Here is an 8,325-nt window from a genome sequence, read left to right as displayed (position 1 = left end):
GTTTCGGAGGTAATCATTTGACTGCAGCAGCAGTACGTGGCTTGCCCAACACTGGAAACTCGTCTGTCTCTTGGCCTGGTAGCCAACATATCTCTTCTTGTGCGCTCTCCGACGCATAGCCCTCACTTCCGACTACTCTCTCGGATATGAACGTGCAAATGGAGGTGGTGGTTCTTCCACTCGTCTGTTAATCTCTGGCACACGCTGAATTTCGTCAAGCCATGTTCAACGCATTCATTGTCTGGGCTTCATTTGAGTAAAATGGCCCTCTCTTGCAGCATTTTTGTCTCCTGAGGAGGCCAAGGTTTGTTAACAGCGAGACGATGAGAATTGGGTGAGAACATCTTCTACTGAATGTGTATGTCATGGCCACAGCTAAGTTGTCACTTTATGCTCCTTTGTGTGTGTGTTTGAATTAGCTTCAGCATAGATCAACATAATTGAGTTGTACATTAGCATAATGGGCACATACTGTAGCCTAACGCATGAGTGTATAGGTAGAATAAAAGGTGCGTGGCCTTACGCATGGGTGCCTCGATTGATATCGTGCTGATGTAATGACGCAATCACACTCCACAATCACATCCGGTGCTTGCATTACACAGAAGCATGGCCTCCGAGATTGGTTCATGTTACTCCAGAGCAGTCCGCTGGGGTGTGCCAATTGGACACCATCCAATGACGGGCTACACTTATGTTGTGACAAAGGCTCTGGAATAATTTCAGCACATTCCAAATGCTCTGCACATGAAAATTTTACTGAGATAGATGCTGCAGGCACTTTACAGCAGCTTTTGCAATGGAGCAATGATATTGACCTAGAAATTTGAGTGGCATGATGGTGCCTCACAGGCGGGCGAGCGCCAGGCCAGCATTTTTATTAAGTCGTGATCTTCCTTATTTCATGCTTGCCTGATAATGAAGCACAAACAGTCAAGTCACGTATGGGCATCTACAAAAGGTGTGCCAACTGCACTTTTCAGCTTCAGTTTTGCTTTTCATTGTAAAATTGGCTGGAATTCATTAGGCTGTAAAAATTAGCAGCGTTAACTTCTTGCATTTCTGGAAACAGTTCTGAGCTCCTTGGATTGCACGCTTCAGGTCTTCCATCGGGATCAATCACATGGCTATTCTTAAATAATTAGTCTAATTCGCGCAACTACTTGTTTAATAACTCTATCGAGTCATTTTCAAATGTATGACCCTGGTAAAAGCAATCAAGAGGAAATCATTTAATCACCTCACCTTTCCTATATTTAAGAAATTTCTGACACATTTCATGAAACACCTGGTAGGTATTTAATTGGAACAGAGCTTCTCATGGGTCAGCCATCTTGTGTGCGAAATGATCCTAAGTTGAATAGGAAAAGCCACATTTGCAGGAGCCAAGCTCATCGCAACACCAGCAATGAGTGCTTGGCTGAACGGCTTTATCCAGAAAGCTCAACACTTTATTGCAAAATAAACACATCCAGGGTTTGTACACCTTCTTGAAATCCTTGAAAAACCCTGGAATTGGAACAGATTGAAGGGCCCTGAATACTTTTTGAAATTAAATGTGCTTCATGAATTGCTGTGGGCGACTTTGGAATATTCAAAGTAACAAACTCCCCGTAGGGGCTATGCCATGCACACTATTTCTTTTGAGAGTGACACAAAACGATTGCAATGTGGCATTTCCACAGCCACCAACGACAAGCTAGTTTAAATCATCGTTATCGTTGTGGAGCTAGACGAAGCCAGATCAAGCAAGCAAGCCATGCCACCATTTTGTTGTTTTGCTGGTTGGTTCGCACTGCATCCATCAAGGCTCCAATTTAGAGCCCTTGGCTCTAAAAATGCCTGGTGGAAAGTAACTTTCAGCCATTTGGCTAGTATGAAGACACTCTGAAAACAAAAAGGTTTCATTTTAGGAATTTAATTTCTCTTCTCTGGTGTCCCTCAAATATAATTTTAATGTTATTTCCATGCCCGAACTGGCAAAAAAAAATTTGTGGATTTTTTTTCTACTCAATATTTTTTGTTAGAAGCTTAAATTTGCCTCACTCCAACAGCCATAACTTACGTAAACAAATTGCTTTATTCTACAATGCTTTGACGTTTGTGTAGGTATACCACTATGATGTGCAGTGAACTGGACTAAAAAGTATTAGATGAGTGCGTGGACAATTATTTTTGAAAGGCAGAACCCACAAAAACCAGCTTTTGTTCAAGGCGATGTTTTTGGATAGCAAGCCATAGTGTAGCCATAGTATGGGTGGATGGATGTTATGAGCGTCCGCTTTGGAACAGGGCAGTGAGTTGAGCCACCAAGCTCGGTTAAACAATAAAAAAAGAAGAAAAAAACACTATGAACCCCCACAACCAAATTTTCTGATCCCCTATTGCAAAACTGTGCTTTTGTATGTTTCCGTTTTTCGTCGTTTCCTTACTTTTATTCCACCAATCTTCCCTTCGCCTCTTACTCTATGGGTGGATGTATGTTACGAGTGCCCCCTTTGGAACGGGGCGGTGGGTTGCGCCACCAAGCTCTTGCTATTATACTGCTTAATGTCCTACCTAGGTCAAACAAGGAAAAAAAAAAAACAATACGAACTACCACGCCCAAATTTTCTGATCCCCTATTGCGAACTGTGCTTTTGTACGTCTCCGTCTTTTGGCGTTTCCCTACTTCCACCAATCCTCCAATCGCCTCTTACTAATGCCTATTGCATACATGTTTGCTTTACCACCGCTCCCGCTGAACCCAAGGGCTTCAAGAAGGCCAGTGGTGCCTAAATCGACCGCTGGGTAGACGTCTTCACATTCCAATAAAACATGCTCCGTCGTTTCCCTAGCTTTACCGCAGCAAGCACATGCTTCTTATTCCTGCTCATATCTCGTGTTATAGGTGCGTGTTCTAAAGCATTTTTTTTACCATGACAACCTTTACATTTGGCATGGGAAACTTGAGTTTCCCGCGCAGTCAACTGCGCTCAAAAAAAAAAAAAAAAATCAAGAACACGTTTGAGTGACAAACGAAACGTGAAAAAAAATTAACTTTGGGATTGTCACGTCTCAGAAGTAACTGCAGGATTATTTTGACAAATTACGGACCGGTCTGTTGAGCCAATGCCTCCTTTACTAGATGCCTGCCGCGTCGCTAGTCTTCCCATTGGAGTAAAGGTTCCCGTAGTTCAGGGTAGTCGCGGAGAGACGGCGCTCGCAGCCGACCCATTTCCTGTTGCGGAGGAAGTGACGATTACTAGGCTGGCGCGCGCTCGACCAATGGCTTGACGAGAGACCGCGGGTCCTGTGCCTCCGGGATCGCAACAGACGCCGCTAAAACCTCGGAGGCTGGGCTACGTGATGTAGGCTTGCAGCGGCCACCGCAGCTAGCGCTCGCAGCCGACCCGGGTTAACCCGGGTGGGGAAGAGTAAAGAGGAGAGGGGGCAGGTACCAGCTTCTCAGCTCACGCGGCAGGCATCTAGTAAAGGAGGCACTGGTTGAGCCATAGAGTTTCTCACTATAACACCTAGAGGGTAATCTGGCGCCACCGTCTATGGGAGTTTCTTAAGGGGGCACCGTGCCGTTATGGTGGCTAGAAGTGCCGTCATGGGAATGTCTGCGAGGCTCGTGCTGGCTGGTGTTGTAAGAGGCTTCGTCTAAAACGTGGATATGGCTACGGTTCTCAAAGTAAAATCTTCATAAAATGTTTCCATTCACGCATATTACGTCTTTACTCACCCACGATGCATGACCAAGCGAAGAAAAGCAAGAACAGAGGACCAACTGTTTCAAAGCGAGCGCGAACCTTGTCGTCTGTCCTCCAACTTTAGCGGCCTGCTGATACTTTTTACGAACCATATAACCGTACACGCAATAACAAGTTGTCATAGTTGAAGAAAACATGTTTTTGAGTAATAATAAAACTAAAACAGCTTTTCGCGTGCTGTTCTAATAGAAAATGAATCATTGTGACAGACGGAACGGTACTTGCCATAGAGTTTCTCACTACATTACCTAGAGGGAAATCTGGCGCTGCTGCGCTGTGGTATGCATGGGAATGCCGGTATGTTGTGGATTCGGATTGGCATCGTTCTCGTAGAGACAGGACACCTTGAAGACACGCTTGGCAAGTACCGTTCCGTCTGTCACAATGATTCATTTTCTACTAGAACAGCACGTGAAAAGCTGTTTTAGCTTTATTATTACGCGAAAACATGTTTTGTTTAACTATGAGAACTTGTTATTGTGTGTACGACTACATGTTACGTAAAAAGTATCAGCGGGCCGCTAAAGTTGGAAGACAGACGACAAGGTTCGCGCTCACTTTGAAACAGTTGGTCGTCTGTTCTTTCTTTTCTTCGCTTGGTCATGCATCGTGGGTGAGTAAAGATGTAATATGCGTGAATGGAAACATTTTATGAAGATTTTACTTGGAGAACGCGTTATTTGCGTAGCCATATTCACGTTTTAGACGAAGCCTTTTACAACACCAGCCAACACGAGCCTCGCAGACACATATCCCGTCATTCCCATGACGGCACGGTGCCCCCTTAAGAAACTCCCATAGACGGTGGCGCCAGATTACCCTCTAGGTGTTATACTGAGAAACTCTATGGTACTTGCCAAGCGCGTCTTCAAGGTGTCCTGTCTCTACAAGAACGATGCCAATCCGAATCCACAATATACCGGCATTCCCATGCATACCACAGCGCAGCAGCGCCAGATTTCCCTCTAGGTAATGTAATGAGAAACTCTATGTGTTGAGCAGCTCAAGATATATGTCATGTAGCACATGCAGCGCCTCCATGCGCTTCTCATGCTCTCTGTACATTTCGTCATAGCGTGCGCATGTATCCAGGTTGCAGTGCGTAGCTTTGTCAGCGCACGGCACCGTCTCCTGACAACCACAGTCAACATAACGCCGTTCGTCGCTGCTGCCGCCAACCGTCGCCGAGCCATTGTCTTCGCCATCGCAGCTTCGGGTGGCCATGTCCGACACGTCGCGTCGCACGATTGAGTCTTCGTTGTCCTCACCCAAAGCGCTGTAAAATGTCGCACGTTAAGGTCCGGCCCAGTTTGTCGAGCCTGCCAGATGCTTCGCACCAAAGGCAGTGAGAATCACTGAATGACCTGAAGTATTGCGCTAAACAAGCGAATCGCGGAAGCTGCGAATGGTGCCAGTCGCGTGAAGATGAGAAATACGGTTAGGAGTGGCACGAATTGACTCAATTGGCTAGTTTCATGTTATGTGATATGAATGTTACCGTCACTAGACAATTGAAGGAGGAAAAAAAACTGAGGAAAGGCCATGGAGGAATGAAAAGAAGAGGAGGGATCATACCTCAACGCGATGGAAAGCGAAATCTGGCGGGGAAGCCGGTATACTGCAGCGCTACCTGTCGCTGCAGCTTGGAGTCATTGCTGGTAAGAGGGAAAATAATGGTGCAACGCAGGGCCTCCGGGATTGGCAGTTATGGTGGTCGCGCAGGTCATGCGTACAGAGCTCGCTGATTGCTTGTTGTGGCTTTTCCTGCCGCGTTTGCACATTATTTATGTGCAGGGGAAGCGCTGCATTTCTAAATATCTCTGTCTGTGTATGTGCGTGCGCATTTGTTTGTTTTATTCAGTGAAACCTGGCAACCGCCTTTCTGGCTGATGCAACATGAAAGGAATCCCATGCAACCCACCAGGCACAGTGCAGGTGCTCATTCCGGGCTTCTTATCGTTGCGTGATCCAAAATACTAAAAACATATGCGTGCTTACCGAACGGAAGGAGTAGACGAGTGTTTGCTTCTCTTCTGCAACCGAAATGCTGAGCAGACGATCAGGAACACTGCATGATCTGTGGTTGGAAACATGCAAGCTGAGATGCCGTTTTGATATATCCTAACAGTTTGTAGTGTTTATGTTTTGTGAATTATGTTAATTTCAATTGTTTTGAGAGGGTTTTAGTTTATAAATGCAGAATGTTTTGCACAACATGTTTAAATTTCGCGCTCTAGGCACGCCGGTCGATCGCAGCGCCTACCTGGTGGCGTCATCGCAGAAGCGTTCCCGGTTCTGCCATTGTTTTGCTGCACGTAGCTGTACGGACGACACACCGCCCCATTACAGTACACCCTGCATACTTAGCGGCGGCTTCTCCGCGCAGCAAGAGTGCTTCTTGAGCTGTGTCACGGCGCTTGACGAATGGAACTGCGGGCTTGGAAATCAAACCGGCTGAGTGGCGAGCGGATCGAGTTGACACTGGCGTTAGGGTTATATCAGAAAAGCGTTTCTGCATTTCACATGTGTTTGAATAGGCCCCGTCGGAGGTGGGCCCAAGAATTGCGGCGTTTGGCACATAAGGCTACTTGCGGTCAACTTTCTGTGGCTATGAAGGGAAAGCTACGGAGGCAAAGCGCGCTCGTAAACGTGAGCGGCCAGATTGGTGGCGCCGACTGGTGGTGCAAAGCTCAACCACACTAACACAAAGCTAATTACTATATTATGCTTAGCTGCTGGTGTAAATTTTCGACAGCGGCGTAATCGGGTTCACTATTAGGCCGCTGCCAAAAATTTGCACCAGCAGCGAAGCAGGATATAGTGGGTTACTGCAGTTTTAGTTCTGTGTTTGTCTGGTTGAACTCTACGCCACCAGGCGGCTGCACCACTCTGGCCGCCCAAACCGCCCCCGTTTGCCGGCATAGCGGATAGTCTAAAAGTATCTACTAACGTATTCACGCATCGTAGTGCCCTCGCTATGTTCGCAGTCTCGTAGTAGCTTGCATCGGCGGTTCGCACTTGGGGCCCTATGGCGTGCCGCGAAAGCTCGTCGGCTGCTGGCACATTCTAAATCAGCACGTGCGCCTGCATGGGTGTGCACGTCTTTTAGTTGGCACCAGCCTGATGACAGCTTCACAACAATACCTCAAAGTGGCATCCTCACGGATCGCATGGGGGACGCCTTTCTTAAGGCGTGGCGTCACCGGACGTCGACGCGTAGATATCGCGCGTCATGGCGAGATAATCATGTCGTTATTACGGTCGAAGTGCGAAGCAGAAGACACAAAACTGTACGATTCCGGGAGCGATCGGACGTACATTACAACTCCGCATCCAACAAATATAGCTTTCTCGGTCTCCGGCTATCCAAATGGGTATGAAAGTTTCCAAGACTGCAGCTCACTACGAATCGAAATTCGCGCGTTCAGAGAGAGAGAGAGAGAGAGAATACAGGAAGGCAGGAATGTTAACCAGTCAATAGTCTGGTTGGCTACCCTACACTGGGGGAAGGGAGAAGGGGAAGAGAAAGAAGGGAAAGAGAAGGTGTAGGTACGTGTACGGACAGCACTTCAGTTAAAGTCGCTCGAGCAAACCAGAAGTTCTGAGAAAACACAAAAGTGCCTTCACTGCCTTCTGAGCCGATGATCGGTCGGGACGGTGCTCTAATATAAGTTGATCCATCAGTGTAGACGTGTGTGCAGTCGCTGTATTTCTCGTACAAGAGAAGTAAAGTTAGTTGCTTGAGCGCTGATGATGGCAAGTCCGACTTTTTCTGAAGTCCTGGGACTGTAAGGTTCACTTGAGTACGGCGCATACACCATGGAGGAACAGAAGGCCTTGCCGCAGGTGTGTAACCTGACCTGAAAGAGGCACGGTGCGCGAAGACAGTCGCACTGAATGTCGTGTGGGGCCTATCTACTGGGAGACTTGCTAGGTGGTGGGTAGGGGTCCAGGCGAAGTGTCTCATGTGCACACGCATTGTTTCAATGCTAATGTGCGTTCTAATAGTGAAATCTTGAGCGACTGCAATAACTTCAGTCGTTGACGCACTCCGCGGTAGACCGAGACATATCTTGAGTGCTTAGGCTTGGATGCTTTGGATTATGTTCAGGTTAGTTCAGCAGGTGTTGGACATGACAGGTAGGCTGTACCGCAGGAATCCAATAAAGAGGACCCTGTACAGTTGCAGCATAGCGTGTATTGGCACTCCCCAGATCTTTCCTGCAAGGAACTTAAACATATGGCAAATTCCTGTCAGGCGTTTTTTCACATAATTCACATGAGGGGTCCAGGAGAGATTTTTGTCAAGGACCACCCCCAAAAATCTGTGACTCGTGCTGTACGAGATCATGTGTCTGTCGACGGATATCACGTATGGAGACATTGATTTCCTGGTAAATGCCACCGCTGCGCACTTCTCGTATGATATACGAAGTCCTTGTTCTCGAAGGTAGGATGATGTTAAAGTAGCTGACTTTTGAAGCCGCGCGCGAAGCTGCAGTCGCGTCACAGCCGACGTCCAAATGCAAATGTCGTCGGCATAGATGGAGAGCCTAACGGTGCCTGGCAG

The sequence above is a fragment of the Dermacentor andersoni genome, chromosome 8, assembly GCF_023375885.2.
Source record: "Dermacentor andersoni chromosome 8, qqDerAnde1_hic_scaffold, whole genome shotgun sequence".
NCBI lineage: Eukaryota > Metazoa > Arthropoda > Arachnida > Ixodida > Ixodidae > Dermacentor > Dermacentor andersoni.
Note: the sequence above shows the minus strand (reverse complement) of the source record.